At 42.4% G+C, this 14,701-nt stretch overlaps 1 pseudogene; it reads left to right on the forward strand.

Moving 5' to 3' along the window:
• Positions 1-663: 663 nt before the first annotated feature.
• Positions 664-1,970, forward strand: LOC144297933 (SWI/SNF-related matrix-associated actin-dependent regulator of chromatin subfamily E member 1 pseudogene; annotated as a pseudogene).
• Positions 1,971-14,701: the final 12,731 nt, after the last annotated feature.

A 14,701-nucleotide genomic window follows, 5' to 3' on the forward strand; every position in this document is an offset into this window, starting at 1 on the left:
CTGACCAAAGGATAGGTATCCTAACCAGCCCACAGAGGCCTCAACAAAGAGCACCCCCTAAAGAACAGTAGTTATAGGCTATACATAATAACGCTTCCAATGAAAAGTACCTTCCAAGTACTAGGAAGAAAGCAGTGCATCCCACCCCTATTCCCTATGTATACATACTAGGTAGGCAGTTTCTTTCTTTCTTTCTTTTGTTCTTCTTTCTCTCTTATTTTTAAGATGTATTTATTTGGGGTGGGGGGCAGAGGGAGATGGAAAAAATCTCAAGTAGACTCCCCAGTGAGTGCAGAGCCCATCTCAGTGATCAATCCCTTGATGGAGATCATGACCTGAGTTGAAATCTAATTAGACGCTCAACTGACTGAGCCACTCAGGTGCCCCAGGTAGGCAGTTTCTTTCAGGGGCTTGTTCAAAGTAGGACCTAATAGTTTAATGATCCCAGATAAAAGTAGTATCCCATGGACACTGGTAGCAATGACCTTTTCCATTGGAGTATGAAATCTGTGGACTGGATCATCTGCCCAACCATGGCAGTCACCAACAGATGGATCAATTTCAAAAACAGTATGTTGAGGGGACAAAGAGAAACGAGGCCAGAGCTGCAGGTGCTTTTTCTGCCTGCAGTGTCTCAGATTCATTCTTAAGGAACTGAGAACTTAATCTTCCAAAATGTCAAAAAGACCATCTTATGCCCCACCTCGCACCCACCTCCTGCAACACAAATGCCCAGCACACCAGGGTTTGTGGGATACAATCCATACAGTCATCTCGCTTACAACAACTACAGGCTGGGAGGGAACCCGGGCACCAACAGCCGGGTCACAGCATCCTCTGGTATTATGATTCCAAAACCCTCAAAGCCACCAGATAAGCCGCTGATTCCCTACATGAGGTACAGCAGAAAGGTCTGGGACCAAGTAAAAGCTTCCAACCCTGACCTAAAGCTGTGGGAGATTGGCAAGATTATTGGTGGCATGTGGCAAGATCTCACTGATGAAGAAAAACAAGAATATTTAAACGAATACGAAGCAGAAAAGATAGAGTACAATGAATCTATGAAGGCCTAGCATAATTCCCCCGCATACCTTGCTTACATAAATGCGAAAAGTCGTGCAGAAGCTGCTTTGGAGGAAGAAAGTCGACAGAGTCAGTCTCGCATGGAGAAAGGAGAACCTTACCTGAGCATTCAGCCTGCTGAAGATCCAGATGATTATGGTGATGACTTTTCAATGAAGCCTACAGCCACTGCCCGTTTCCAGAGAAACCACCGCCTCATCAGTGAAATCCTTAGTGAGAGTGTGGTGCCAGACGTTCGGTCAGTTGTCACAACAGCTAGAATGCAGGTCCTCAAACGACAGGTCCAGTCCTTAATGGTTCATCAGCGAAAACTAGAAGCTGAACTTCTTCAGATAGAGGAGCGACACCAGGAAAAGAAGAGGAAGTTCCTAGAAAGCACAGATTCATTTAACAATGAACTTAAAAGGTTGTGCGGTTTGAAAGTAGAAGTGGATACGGAAAAGGTTGCCGCTGAAATTGCACAGGCCGAAGAGCAGGCCCGCAAAAGACAAGAGGAGAGGGAGAGAGAAGCAGCAGAGCAAGCTGAACGTAGTCAGAGCAGCACGGTTCCCGAGGAAGCACCAGCTGCTAGTAAGACCCAGGGGAAGAAGGACGACGAAAGCATCCCTATGGAGACAGAGGAGACACACCTTGAAGAAGCAACAGAAAGCCAGCAGAATGGTGAAGAAGGCACATCTACTCCTGAGGACAAGGAGAGCGGGCAGGAGGGGGTGGACAGTATGGCCGAGGAAGGGACCAGTGATAGCTACACTGGCTCAGAGAGCAACAGTGCAACAGCGGAGGAGCCACCGACAGACCCCACACCAGAAGATGAGAAGAAAGAATAAATGTTGCCTTGTTTTATGTGTTCTAAATAGTTTTTTAAATGAAAAAAAATTGTTTTTTGAGTTAAAAAAAAACAGTATGTTGAATAAAGGAAGTAAGATACAAAAGAATATATACTGCATGATCCTAATAGTATGAAGTTCTAAAATAGGAAAAATGAATCTACATTAGTAAGTATCAAAACAATTGGTTTTGGCAAGGGGTGGAGGACTGCCTGATAAGGAGCCCAAAGGAACTTTCTGGACTAATGGAAATATTCTGGGGTTACATTTGGATATGAATTTGTCAAAAATAATTGAGCTCATACTAAAGATCTATGCATTTCACTATAATCCATATACTGATTAATATATATTATATAAATTTTATATATATATATATATATATATATATATATATATATATATATATGAATAGGCAATCCTGGGGAAGGAGATATTGATATAATGATAATAATATTCCAATCCTCAAGGACTTTTCAGTGGTAGGGGAGACACCACCTACCTGACAAGGCTAAAACATTTGGAAGGAAAGGTCAGAGGTGCTGAACACATTTTATAGCATACATATAGACTCTTTTTTTATATATATATTTTATTTATTTATTCATGAGAGACACAGAGGGAGAGGCAGAGACATAGGAAGACATAGAATCAGGCTCCCCACAGGGACTCAATCCCAGGACCCTGGGATCACTACCTGAGCCGAAGGCTCAAATTCATTTGGATTAAAGCAGAGATGGACCCTTAAAGACCAACAGCCCACATCTTTCTCACGGCCCACTTCTAACCCATGACATTTGAAAACCAGGTCTTTGCAGATTCTCCCTCAAGAGACACTTTCTATCTTCCCATAAGCTTTCCAGCTTTATTTTCTATATCCATAAAGATATACCTCAAATGATAAATTCATCCCTCCTCCCAGAGACTGAATCTAGACTATAAGACAATCTGACCTCCTCGAGCCCAAGAGCAGAGGTCAGAGCACTATTAACACCTGGGAATCAGGAAGGGGAAACCAAAAGACTGACAAAGATACCTAATACACTCCAATTCTTAAACTTTTAGATGATTTTTCTGTAGCCACTGTCTGTTGATCATGAAAACATCATGGAGCACCCTGTTTGAACTGTTCAGAGTCACTGAGCAGCCAGTCAAACCACTCCCTTTGTTACTTCCACAGGTCACCCTGTCTCAATGCATACATAGCAACAAACCAGCCTGAGTAACACAAACAAACACATTTCAGTCCAACAGAAGATCTGAAAACTTTTCAAAACTAAAAAATCACAAGCAATGAAAGGCAGAGTTGTATATTTACCCTTAATGTGAAAAAAGGGGAGAAAAATCAAACCTGAGAATAAATCCACCTGTGAGTGCCTATCTCTATTGAGGTCACCAAAAATCCCTCCTCTTTATTTGCAAACAGTTCAGAAGCTACTGAAGAAAGTCAGCCAATAAACATTTTTGAAACCAAGATTAATGGCTGATTTGTCATATGGGAAGGGAAAGGAAAGGTGAGCTTGCATGCCTCTGCTAAGGAAGCAAACCAGAGGAGGAGGGGCAGCTGATTTATGGGGTTGTGAGGAGACTAATTAGAGCCTCATGAAGGGAGATAAGAGGGACCAAAGGCATTTGGGAAAAGCAAAGTGAAAGGTGGGGACACAGCAGAGTCCATAGAGCAAATGAGGAGCTGGGGGAGGGGGACAAGTTGCAGAAATAAGTTCCAGCAGCAAAGCAGAGAGACTGTGTAAGGATTCCAAGGAAATTTCATGTTTGGAAAGCTTCTAGGAGACACGAAGAAAAGCCCCATGTTCTTGCACCCTGGACAAGGTCTGAAAACAAAGTCCTTACAGCTTAATTTTGAACAGTTCCCCTTAACACCACCCCCACCCCGGGATTGTGCACAAGTGGCCAGCATACCCAGGATCACCCAGCGTGCAATCTTTCTCCTTCCTATCCCAGTGTCCCCATGACACAGCCTGCTCACAGGGGTCCATAGGTTGATTTCTTGAACAGCAACTGTGATCCAAGACAATTTCTTGCTTTGTCACTTGTTACATTTGCCCCTGCACCAGCCATATTTGCATCTGTCAGATGTCCTGACACAGGAAGTAGCTATCAGAGACACAAGGGAACTGAATCCAGATCCAAAAACAAGCAGACCAAGGAGGGAAGACCCTCTGTGCAACCCAGTCCTGAGAGAAGCCCAGGCTGGATGGTGCTGGGGCAGCCTCTTCAAAAGACAAACATGGTGTCAGAGGAGGGGACCAGGAGGTCAGAACCACTGCAGTATGTCTGGAGGGGAGGGGGTGCCTGAGAAGGGAAGGACAACCTGCCTCAGGTTCAGAGTAGAGCCTCTTGCTTCTTCCCAGGATGGCTGCACACTATTTGCAGGACATGTGCACCTGTGCATGGATGTGCCTGTCTGTGAGGGCTCCCTCCCCTCCCATAGGCTTCTTAGGATAAACTTATGCACCCGGCTAGCTTTACTGGGGTGTTGCATTAAGGTGTAGGAAACAGGCACAGTGTTCCTGAAAGCATGTGCCTAGAATGTGGCAGTCTTTCTACTGCTCTCATTTTTAAAAATGAGAACAAAAGAGGAGGGAGGGAGGGAGGGAGGGAGAGAGAGAGAGAGAGAGAGAGAGAGGCAAGGAGGGAGGAATATGGAGAAAGAGTGAGAAAGAAAATGGAGAAGGAAGGAAGTAGGAGGGAGGAAAAGAGGGAAAAAGAAATAGGAGGCAGAGAGACAGAGGGATAGACAGGGGAAGGACGAAAGCCAGCAGGCAGCTGGTGCACAAAATAAGTAAGGGTCTTTTCTCCCATTTTCCTCTCTTTTAATAAATCACTGTAGCAGCCTGTGACAGCTCTCTGTTATCCCTAAATGCTCAAGCAAACAGCTTTTCTTTGAGACCATTCAAGTGACTGCCAGGGCTGCTGGAGCTGGGCAAGCAATACGGGCCCTCAGACTGCCCCTCTATAATTCAGTTAGAAAAGCAAGCATGAAGTCAATATTCATTGCACGAGGTAAGAATTGCCACAACACAATGAAATGGTAATGAGCCGGCTTACAAAGGAGACAAGCTGGATAATCAGTTTTTAAGGAGGTTCTGGGCACACGAGGCTGCCAGGCCCTGAGTGGGCAGCAGAGGCATACAGGCCCCCACCTGAGAGCCTGCCTTCAGCCCCCACCATCTGCAGGCATTGGCAGGAGGCCTGCTGGAAACCAAGGGAATCTCGCCAGGCCCTCTTTCTCCAGCCACTCCTCTCCATTTTGCAATTTGGGGGCTTCATGGAGCCTAAAATGTGAGGACAAAAAGGCATTTCACAGCCACAGCCCCTATGCTGGCTTTCAGATGAGTCAGGGCAAAGGCCAGCAGATGGGAAAATTGAAAACCCTTCAGTGTACCTGGCATATGTGCTCAGTGCACTCAGGGATCATTGCCTGACTAGATCAGGACACCTGAACAGGAAGTCGTTAAAATAATAAGAGTTGGAGGGTAGAGTCAGATACTGGGTATTTGTATATGTCGGTAGTTTAAAATATGCAAAGGAATTTATATGTCTTATAAGGTTTCATTTAATATGCCTTTCTTAGATTGTTTAATCCCTATGAAGCTAGAAGTGTCCAACTAAGATAAAGCCATCAGATGAATGGCCACATGTAAACTACAATTAGTTGGCCATGGTCATGGAGTTGTTCTAGGGTGATTGCTGTCTCTGGGTTCGAGGGGAATTTTTTTCTTCAAGAATTCCAAAGTGATTTCATCCTATGTTTTCTGCCCATGTCTATTTTGAGATTGGCCCATACTTAGGCAGCTGTCAGTTTCCATTTATTCCAAATAAACCTGTTGTCATTATCACCATCATCATTTATATTTGCAACTCTAGTGATTGCAGAATTAATTTAGGTGACCTACAAAAATGCATAACAAAAAGCAAGGTGTCATATAATTTAAAATGAAAGCTTGTAAATAAACCCTCGTGTGTTTGCAAAAAAAATAAATAAATAAATAAATAAATAAATAAATAAATAAATAAATAAATAAAATGAAAAGTGAAGGAAAAATAAGAGTAAGAGATAAAATGAAGCCCAAGTTCCTACATCCTTGCAGAGCTAAGACTTGGTTCTTGACCTTCTAGTAACCAGCTGAAAAAGAAAAACATAATCCTTTAAGTTAGTGAATCTCAACACAACCCCAAATATCCTCATATATGTTGCCTCGTGGTGGGCAGCCCAGGCATCTATATTTTTTAAAGATTCCCTCATAAGATAAAAACTGACCAGTTGTTCAGGAGCTAATCATTCATGATGCTCATAAGAAGGATGTTGTGTAGTATGGGGGAAAAAACCCTCTCAGCAACTCCTTTACAGTGATAGCAATAAAGATTGTTATACTAGCACATGAATATAGTCCATGGGAACACAGGAGACAGGGGAGGAAGGGTACTTCAGGGAAAAGAAATAGCCTGAGGAAAGAAAATGAAGTACACAGAAAGTCATGGTATGCTTAGCATTTGGCAAGAACATAGATGGGTGCGGAGTGAATTCAGCATGTTGATATAAAGGCGGTTGTGAAGAATACTGAATGCCCTGCTCAGGGCATGAGGTTAAGAGCCCAAGGGGTCCAACTGCCTGGGTTCAAATCTTAGCTTCCCTACTTACTAGCATGTGAGAACCGAGGCACGTTGCTAATTTTCTGGGGACCTCAGTTATCCCATCTGTAAAATAGAAGCAAGAATCAGGGCAGCCCAGGTGGCTCAGCGGTTTAGCGCCGCCTTCAGCCCAGGGTGTGATCCTGGAGTCCCAGGATTGAGTCCCACGTCGGGCTTCCTGCACGGAGTCTGCTTCTCCCTCTGCCTGTGTCTCTGCATCTCTCTCTCTCTCTCTCTCATAAATAAATAAAATCTTAAAAAAAAAAAAGAAGCAAGAATCATACCTACCTTGTAGAAATAAATGAGACCTTCTAGGTAAAGTATTGAACTAGCATCTGATACATTAGCTACTGCTATTGCTGGTACCATTCTTAATGTAAAGAAAACAAAGGAATAAAATTATATTCAGGGAATAGCTTCTTAATGTACTGATCTTTTCATATATTATCTTAACTTTGTAACAATTCAGTTGAATAGGTATTATTATTAATCCCAGTAAGCCAACTGAATCTCAGTGTAATTAAGTAGCATGCCCAAATTCATAAAGGAAGAGAGTAGCCAAACTAAGATTCTAGGCTTGAAACCATAAGATATTCTAATGATAAACTGAGGCCAATTTATAATAAAATGAACAAAGCTTAAGTTTCAGGGAAACCCTCCCTCACCTGCCTAGGTTCTTCCAAAGATCTGGATCTAATTTGCATCCACACTTTCATATTCTTTTCCTTTTTTTTTAAAAAAGATTTGTTAAATTTATTCATGAGAGACACAGAGAGAGAGGCAGAGAGAAGCAGACTCTGTGCAGGGAACTTGATGTGGGACTCTGGGATTACGCCCTGAGCTAAAAGCAGATGCTCAACCACTGAGCCACCCATGTGCCCTTCATATTATTTTTCTTAAAGAGGACTCCCAAATTTGTGTAAATTTAGGATTCACCTGAATGATAACATATGAATGAGTGCTATGATCAGACTGTGTTCTAAACAGTGAACAAGGGTGACCAAGGATAAATTAATAGAAAGAAAACTGGGAGAAAATGCGTATTGTGGATAGAGATAAAGAGTTAAACATTAACTACACTGTGTTTGAGGGGACCACAGAGCAGCCAGGTCAATATGTTACAGATATTTGTAAATATGGGTCCAGGAGAGCAGGTAGTGCAAGAGATGCAGACCAGGATTAATGGGGTGGATGGTGATTGACACCAAGGGAGAAATGAACCCATAAAGACTATCCTAGAGCTATGCTCTCCAAAAATGGCAGCCACCAGCCACATGTGGCAATCCAAGTTTATATTAAATAAAATGTGAAATTCAGTTCCTCAGGTCCACTAGCCCCATGTCAGGTGTTCAATGGCCACCTGAGGTGAGCAACTTTGGTATTGGGCAGTGCAGATATAGACTATTTCCACCATTACAGAAAGTTCTATTGGAAGCACTGGTCCAGAAAGTCAGAAGAGGTTAAGGATAGACACACAGGAAAATATCTGAGGGGCAAATGGAAATAGGGAACAGTGAATAAAGAGTGGTGAAGGTAGCCTGCAGAATCCGGAAAACAAGGACACGAAGATCCCAGCAAAGAGAATTTCAAAGGAAGAGTTTACTCACCAGCTCAGGAATTAGCAAAAGAAACAACAAAAAACTCCCAGCGTGGAACTAACACACCTCCAAACCAGCGGCTTCCAAATTCTCTCTCTTTGCCTTTTAACAAAACGCCACAAACTGTGTAGCTTATCAACAACAGAATTGTATTTCCTACAATTTTGGAGCCTGGAAAGCTGAGATCAGGGTGCCAGCATGGTTGGGTAAGCACCCTCTTCCCTGGCAGAATGTGCTAGGGAGCTCTCTGGTGCCTCTTTTGTGAGCACAAATCCCATACAAGAGGGCTTAACCCTTACCTAATCACCTCCCAAAGACCCACCTTCTAAGGCCATTACATTGGGTGTAGGATCACAGCATGTGAATTTCAGAGGAGCACAAACTTTCAGACCAGAGCACCCCTGCATCGGTGCTCCCATTAAGACCTTGAAATAGCACTGTTTTCTTACGGCCACAAACTGGCCGTGAACTTGGCCCTGCCCAGAGAGGAAACCTTGAAAAGGACAAACAACAGCCATAGTGGGAGAAGCAGATGCCCAGAGGCCTGCTTTCCCTCCCTTCCCTCAGCAGAAGTCTTTAAAATTGTACCCAAATGGATAAGGCACACGCCTGCCCATGCCAACACACTCCTCTCCAACAGGTGGCTGCCTGCATACCTACGCAACTTCCTGTTGGCTTGTGCAATTACCTACAGTTCACATAAGAATGCATGTTCTGAGCACAGCCTTTTCTGGCCCGCACATGTATGTGCATATTTTGAAGGTGCAAATGAGGCACTGAGCATAGTTTTTTAATGTAGCCCTAAGGGGTACATTATTCTGATCAGCACTAACATTGCCGTCCTACATTAAGTCATCAACTTGAGGCCCCACTAGAGGCAACAAAGTTAAACAAGCAAACAAACCCAGTTTCCCCGTGTAGCTCAGAGCTTTTTCCTTTGCCCTTCACTCCTGTCTCCTGCTATTAAAGTTCCACTGACTCCAAAATGCCCACCTCATCCTAAAATCTCTCCAAATCCTTCCCCAGACTTGTTGCCTCATACCCCCAGGTATTTACACAGGTATGTGGGCCTGTTTCCCCTTCCCAATTACGGTCTTGTCTTTCTAAACTTTGTCTACTCCACAAAGTCATGCATCAGCATTTTGAAATGCGTCCCAGTGCACCTTCTAAAATGAATTCCTTGGTCACAGAATCTATAACCGTAGCAAAGTCTAGCTAAGTATGCCACATACCATTTTTGCTTTTCCTCCTAACACAGCTGGACCACATTTCCCAACCTCCCTTGTCATTCTATTCAGCCATATGACCAAGTCCTAGCCATTAGATAGTGGGAAGAAGTGATATGGAAGTCACCTGCTAGGTTGAAATGATTAAAGAGATGTTCCTTTTACATATTTGCCCCCTTCCTTCATCTACTGGCTGAAAACAGAAGATTTCATGGAAAACTCCATGTCTTGACTGACACTAGCAACTAGACAGAAGGAGCTGGGGTTCCTAAAGGACTGTGTGGAACACAGTCCTTCACCCACTTCTTGCCCATTCTTATTGGACTATATTAAAGGCAAGAAATAAACCTTTATTGTGTTAAAATCCCAAGATTTAGAGTTTGTTTACTATAGCAATCAGCCTACCCTGATGTGGTAAGTGGATTGCAACATTTCTCTCAGTTATTTCCTTCCCATTCCAGCAATGTGATTTAGTAGCTTCTTCCATCAAGTGTTGGAGTCTATTTTCCATCCCTTGAACCTAGGATTGGCCACATGGCTTGCTTTTGGCAAACGAAACCTAGCAGAAGTCACATTTCCAAGCTTTGCTCTAAAGAAGCATTGCATGCTTTTGCATGAATATAAAAAATGATTTATAATTAACCTGTTAAATAAACCCTGCCAATGAAAGGATGCTTGTCAAATCTTTACAATTTATTCTCTTTGGGAACTTAAACACTTCTCCCAACAAAGTGTATTTAGTTAAGATTTGTTTTGTAAATGACTTTTTCAGTGGTCTTTGAAAAAAGGAAAGAAGAAAAAGCCAACTTAAACCCCATCCTTTGCAAATATTTCAGAGTCCCTACTAATAAAGGCTGAGGATGTTTCAGAACTAAGAATGACAATAACCTCTGTGGGTTCAAGGATGAGGAAGGAGTTTGATGATTTTAATGGTTCTATTTCATAGGGTATTCTGAAGACACTGAGCAGGAATCACCACACCCCTTATACAGTGTCTGGTGTTTTTCTCTGAAATAATAACTATTATGCTTAATAGCAACATACATTTATCCTTTGTGGGTGGGCTAAGGCATAACCATAAATAATATCTTCCCATATATTCACATCTGGAAAAAAAAAACTGAAGCAGGTTTTTCCTAAAAGCTATGTGTTTGACTTAACATTGTTTCAATATTAGCTCACAACAAGACTAAGTATTACACCATCATATTGATTATTTGAATTACATTCAGTTTTTCCACTTGTTTGCAAGGTCTCCTTGAGCAGTCTATTTTTGGCTGAGAGTTTTCTCAGTGGTTCCACTCAAGGAAGTACCCACTTGTTTTGAGTAGCACTTCTTGTCTGCAACAATGCTTTTCAGACTTCAACATGCTATATATCCCCCTGGAGATCTTGTTAAAATGCAAGATCTGTTAAGATTAAATGTTAAGATTCTGATGTAGTAGGTCTGGGGTCAGTCCTAAGATTCTACATTCCTAACAAACTCCCAACTGATATTAATGATGCTGGCCCATGAATCACAAAAGAGTCTAGAATGAATTTTTACTCTGCTGGATTTTCCAATACTTAAAATTTTATTCAGATGAAATATGATATAGCACATGAAGATCAGGCTAGAAAATAGGCAGTGGTTTGCATAATACCTATAATTAACCCTGTGGTCACCACCCTGCACTCAGTCCTGTGTGATGCCAAAGGTGTCATCACCTACCTAGTCATTTGCTGAATGAAATCGTGACACTCATTTGTGTTGACATAGAAAGCAGCAGTTGGGGGACATCTTGGCATTCTACATTCACATCTAATTACTTTCACATTCTAAAGAGGCTGGATTCCTCATTTCTTTCCACAACTCTGTTTCCCTGCCTTGCCTTTCCCCATTATCAACCTGCCATCTTGAATATGTATCACCACAGGCTAGATAATCGTGGTGGTATCTAGTGATCCAAGCACTCATGGCAAAGTATATACAAGTTGGATTTTTTATTTTTATCCAGTTATTTGGCTTGCCTTTCCACTTAGTAGCAATCCCCACAGAAAGGAGTGGGAATTCTACTGAGCAGCACATAGGACCAATTCAGCAGGAGAGAGAGCTATAGCCTCTGATATTTGGTTTGAGCCCTTAAATGAGAATGCCTTTTAGTTTCATGATCATGGTGTTTGCATCAAGTGCATTTCTTTAGGCCCTGGTCTGCCATCTCGAAATGCTTATTCCTTACAGCTTGCTACAAAAAGTGTGATTCATAGATTAATAGAAATATCCATCAATTAAGTAACAGGAAACTGGGTTCTGGCTCCAATTCTGCCCCCTAATTAGCTGGGTGAGTTTGCACAATACATGTTGTTTCCCTAAGCTTCACTGCTATTAATTATAAAAATAAGTTTCCAGCTTTAACTTTTCTTACAGCTCAGATATGCCTTGACCTGAAATGCCTCCAGACCAGACACTGCTCACAATAAGTGACCCACACAGCACAAACAGCTGCCGCACATGGGTCCTTAGTCACTGCATTTCAGGTTGGAAGGGCCCCTGAAACATCCTATGCCAGCTACTTCAATTAGCACTAGAAGAAAACAAAGTCCTGGGAGACAAGACAACTCTTCCAAGGTCACGTGGCTCATCAAGGGCAGAGAAGGGCTAGAACAGAAATTTCCTAATTCTCAATCCACAGTCTGCATGATAATCTATGAACTCAAGAAGCCAGGCTTTGAGAATTCACATCAGGATTCAAAGTTGCCCCTCTGTGCTGGCCTCCATGGAGCTACTTATGGAAGAGAAGTGTTCACACACTGGCAAGGCCACCAGAAGCAACACAAACTCAATCTTCTCCACATTTCTCTGTAGTACTGGCACATAGGAAGGGCTTTATAAACATTTGTTGAATGAGAGATCAAGTGCTCCTTTGCATTTCCTCTTATTTCTGAGACCATTTGTATGTTTTCAGAGTCTTAGCATGGGTAGCAGAGACTTTAGTGCCCATCCCAAATTCCCTCAGCATTTATCTCTATTCTCAAAGGCTGCTTACTGCAAACTGAGATTCTCCTTCTGTAGGGTTTCTTTTCTGGCCACAAGATCATAATCGGCCCAAATGCAGATCATTCCAGAAGTGTTAGTAAGTATCCTTAGAGTAGTCTTCCATCAGTGACAGATGAGGGTTTGGTGGATCAATACCCTATCTTCCTCACCTCCTCAGTAGGGCAATGCTGAGGCATGTTTTACAATGCTCCAGAGTGCTTTGGCAGAATTACCCACAGTGGTAACTGGCTTGATAGCACCCGCTTTTCATCTTTCATCCATTCTCTATTTCCTTCCCTTCTCCCCTACCAGCAGTTCCTAGAATTACCACCCAAATAAAATATTTATGGCTAAATCCTTGTCTTAGGATTTACTCCTGGGGAATCCAAACCAAGGCATGAGAGTATGACCTTGGTGGAAATAGGGATTTCAAGGAATCCCTTAGATTCTTTTTGATATGACAACTGAATTTTTATCTGACTCTGGTGTAATTTGGGTTTCCCCAAAAGTAGGGCCCAAGAAAAGGACTTGGATTCAGGTAGTTAGTTTATTGAGAAGTATCCCAGGAAGTAGAAGTGAAGAGTACAGCAAGGAAACAAGGAAAGGAAAGAAAGTCAATACAAAGTGTTTCTGTGCAAAACTGTGTGCACAACTGCCCCCCCTCCAGGGCCTCCTAGAGAGGCTGTATGGAACACACCTTGGAATTGTGAAGCTGAGTGCTAATTCACTGACACCCACCGAAGGGGCATTATGTTGCAAGTTTCCCAGTATGTCCTGCAAGCAGGCCAAACCCTGGTAGCCATAGAACACCCTCATACAGAAACACCAGAATTTCTCAGTTGTTTAGTGGAACTGCCTATAAGAGACTTCTGTCTATAAGCATTTGCCAGACTCTATTAGCAGGATTTTTACTACATCAAAATGCTGTCATACACAGCAAATGATCATCTTGGTATCATCATGAGACTAGTTTGAGCCTCCTTAGTTCCCAGCTTACCTTGTTTTGGCTTCCTTAAAGGACACCCCTGAATGCTATCAGTGCCCAAAGTAAAACTTCTATGTAAAGTGAAAAGCGGGTGGGATGAAAGACAGAACCAGTAGAGGAAAAATGAGCCTGAAACCTGACTAACCCAGTCATACAACTAGCTGAACTAAACATGCTCAGTGGCCGCATCAGTTCCATGCCTGTCCTGTCTTCAACACACTCTCCTGGAGGCCCAGTGGATATCAGGCTCATGGGACCTCACAGCCCCTTTCTTTGATGCCTCCCTGTTCAGTGTCACTGAGATTGCCTGATCAGGGGGGCCCCAAGGTCAAGGCACTATCAGGAGTAAGGTTTCTTAAGTGCCATGTGTGAGACACCATCTGACACTGTTTATAGATCGATTTAGCCCCTTACTGACCACAGGACAGAAGTTAAAAGCATTGCTTTTGGAGCTCAAATGTGTTAACTTCTGAAGTGATGTTTGAATTAGGGTTAAGAAGGGCCCAAAGTTTTGATCTCCTGATTGGAGACAGAAAAAAAAAAAAAAAGAGAGAGAGAGAGAGAGAGAAGAAAAGAAAAGAAAGGAAATGGACTAAAAAAATTTTTTTTTCAGACAGGAAATCAGATTATTTTGACTAAAACCAAAAGCCCAGCTTGTAATGAATCTATCAACTTTGGGGTTGACATGAAATGGCTGCAGAAGTGTCTGAATTCTGCAGCTGCCAAAATGCAACCACTACTTCTTGATGTCACTCACTGAAAGAAGTAACTTCTCTCTCCCATAGATCAAGGCCAGAAAGGGGAGCATCCATTGGATTCAGACCCAAAGCAATCATATAAAAGTCAAATAAAGCAATATCTCATGCCTAAAAGCTGCCCATTAGTGATGGAATAGTTGCAAAGCAAAAAACCACAAACACTCTACAACTCACATTGTTGGAATTCAACACTCATTCCCTGAGATGTCTTTGGATATAACACAAAGATTAGCAAATAAGTTTCCCACACTTTAGTAAACCATGTGATAAAATGCCTGTAATCTATGTGCCATGCAGTGTGGTTGACAATTTCTAATTGATGTATTTCTTATCTACTTATGTGGCATAATAGGAAACAGTGGCAATTAAGATAATTAGATATGAATAGGAAACAGCTCTTCTGATTAGAACCAAAGACTGGGCATGCTGGATGTTCAACACATGAAAGTCAATGTGTGTGGCACATTATGAGTTGGCACAAGTCACACTTCTGCCATGCAATGATGCTTACTGCATTAGTGATGACCATGAGGCATGACGAGGTGCTAGAGTCCC

This window comes from Canis aureus, chromosome 26 (genome assembly GCF_053574225.1).
Source record: "Canis aureus isolate CA01 chromosome 26, VMU_Caureus_v.1.0, whole genome shotgun sequence".
Taxonomy (NCBI): domain Eukaryota; kingdom Metazoa; phylum Chordata; class Mammalia; order Carnivora; family Canidae; genus Canis; species Canis aureus.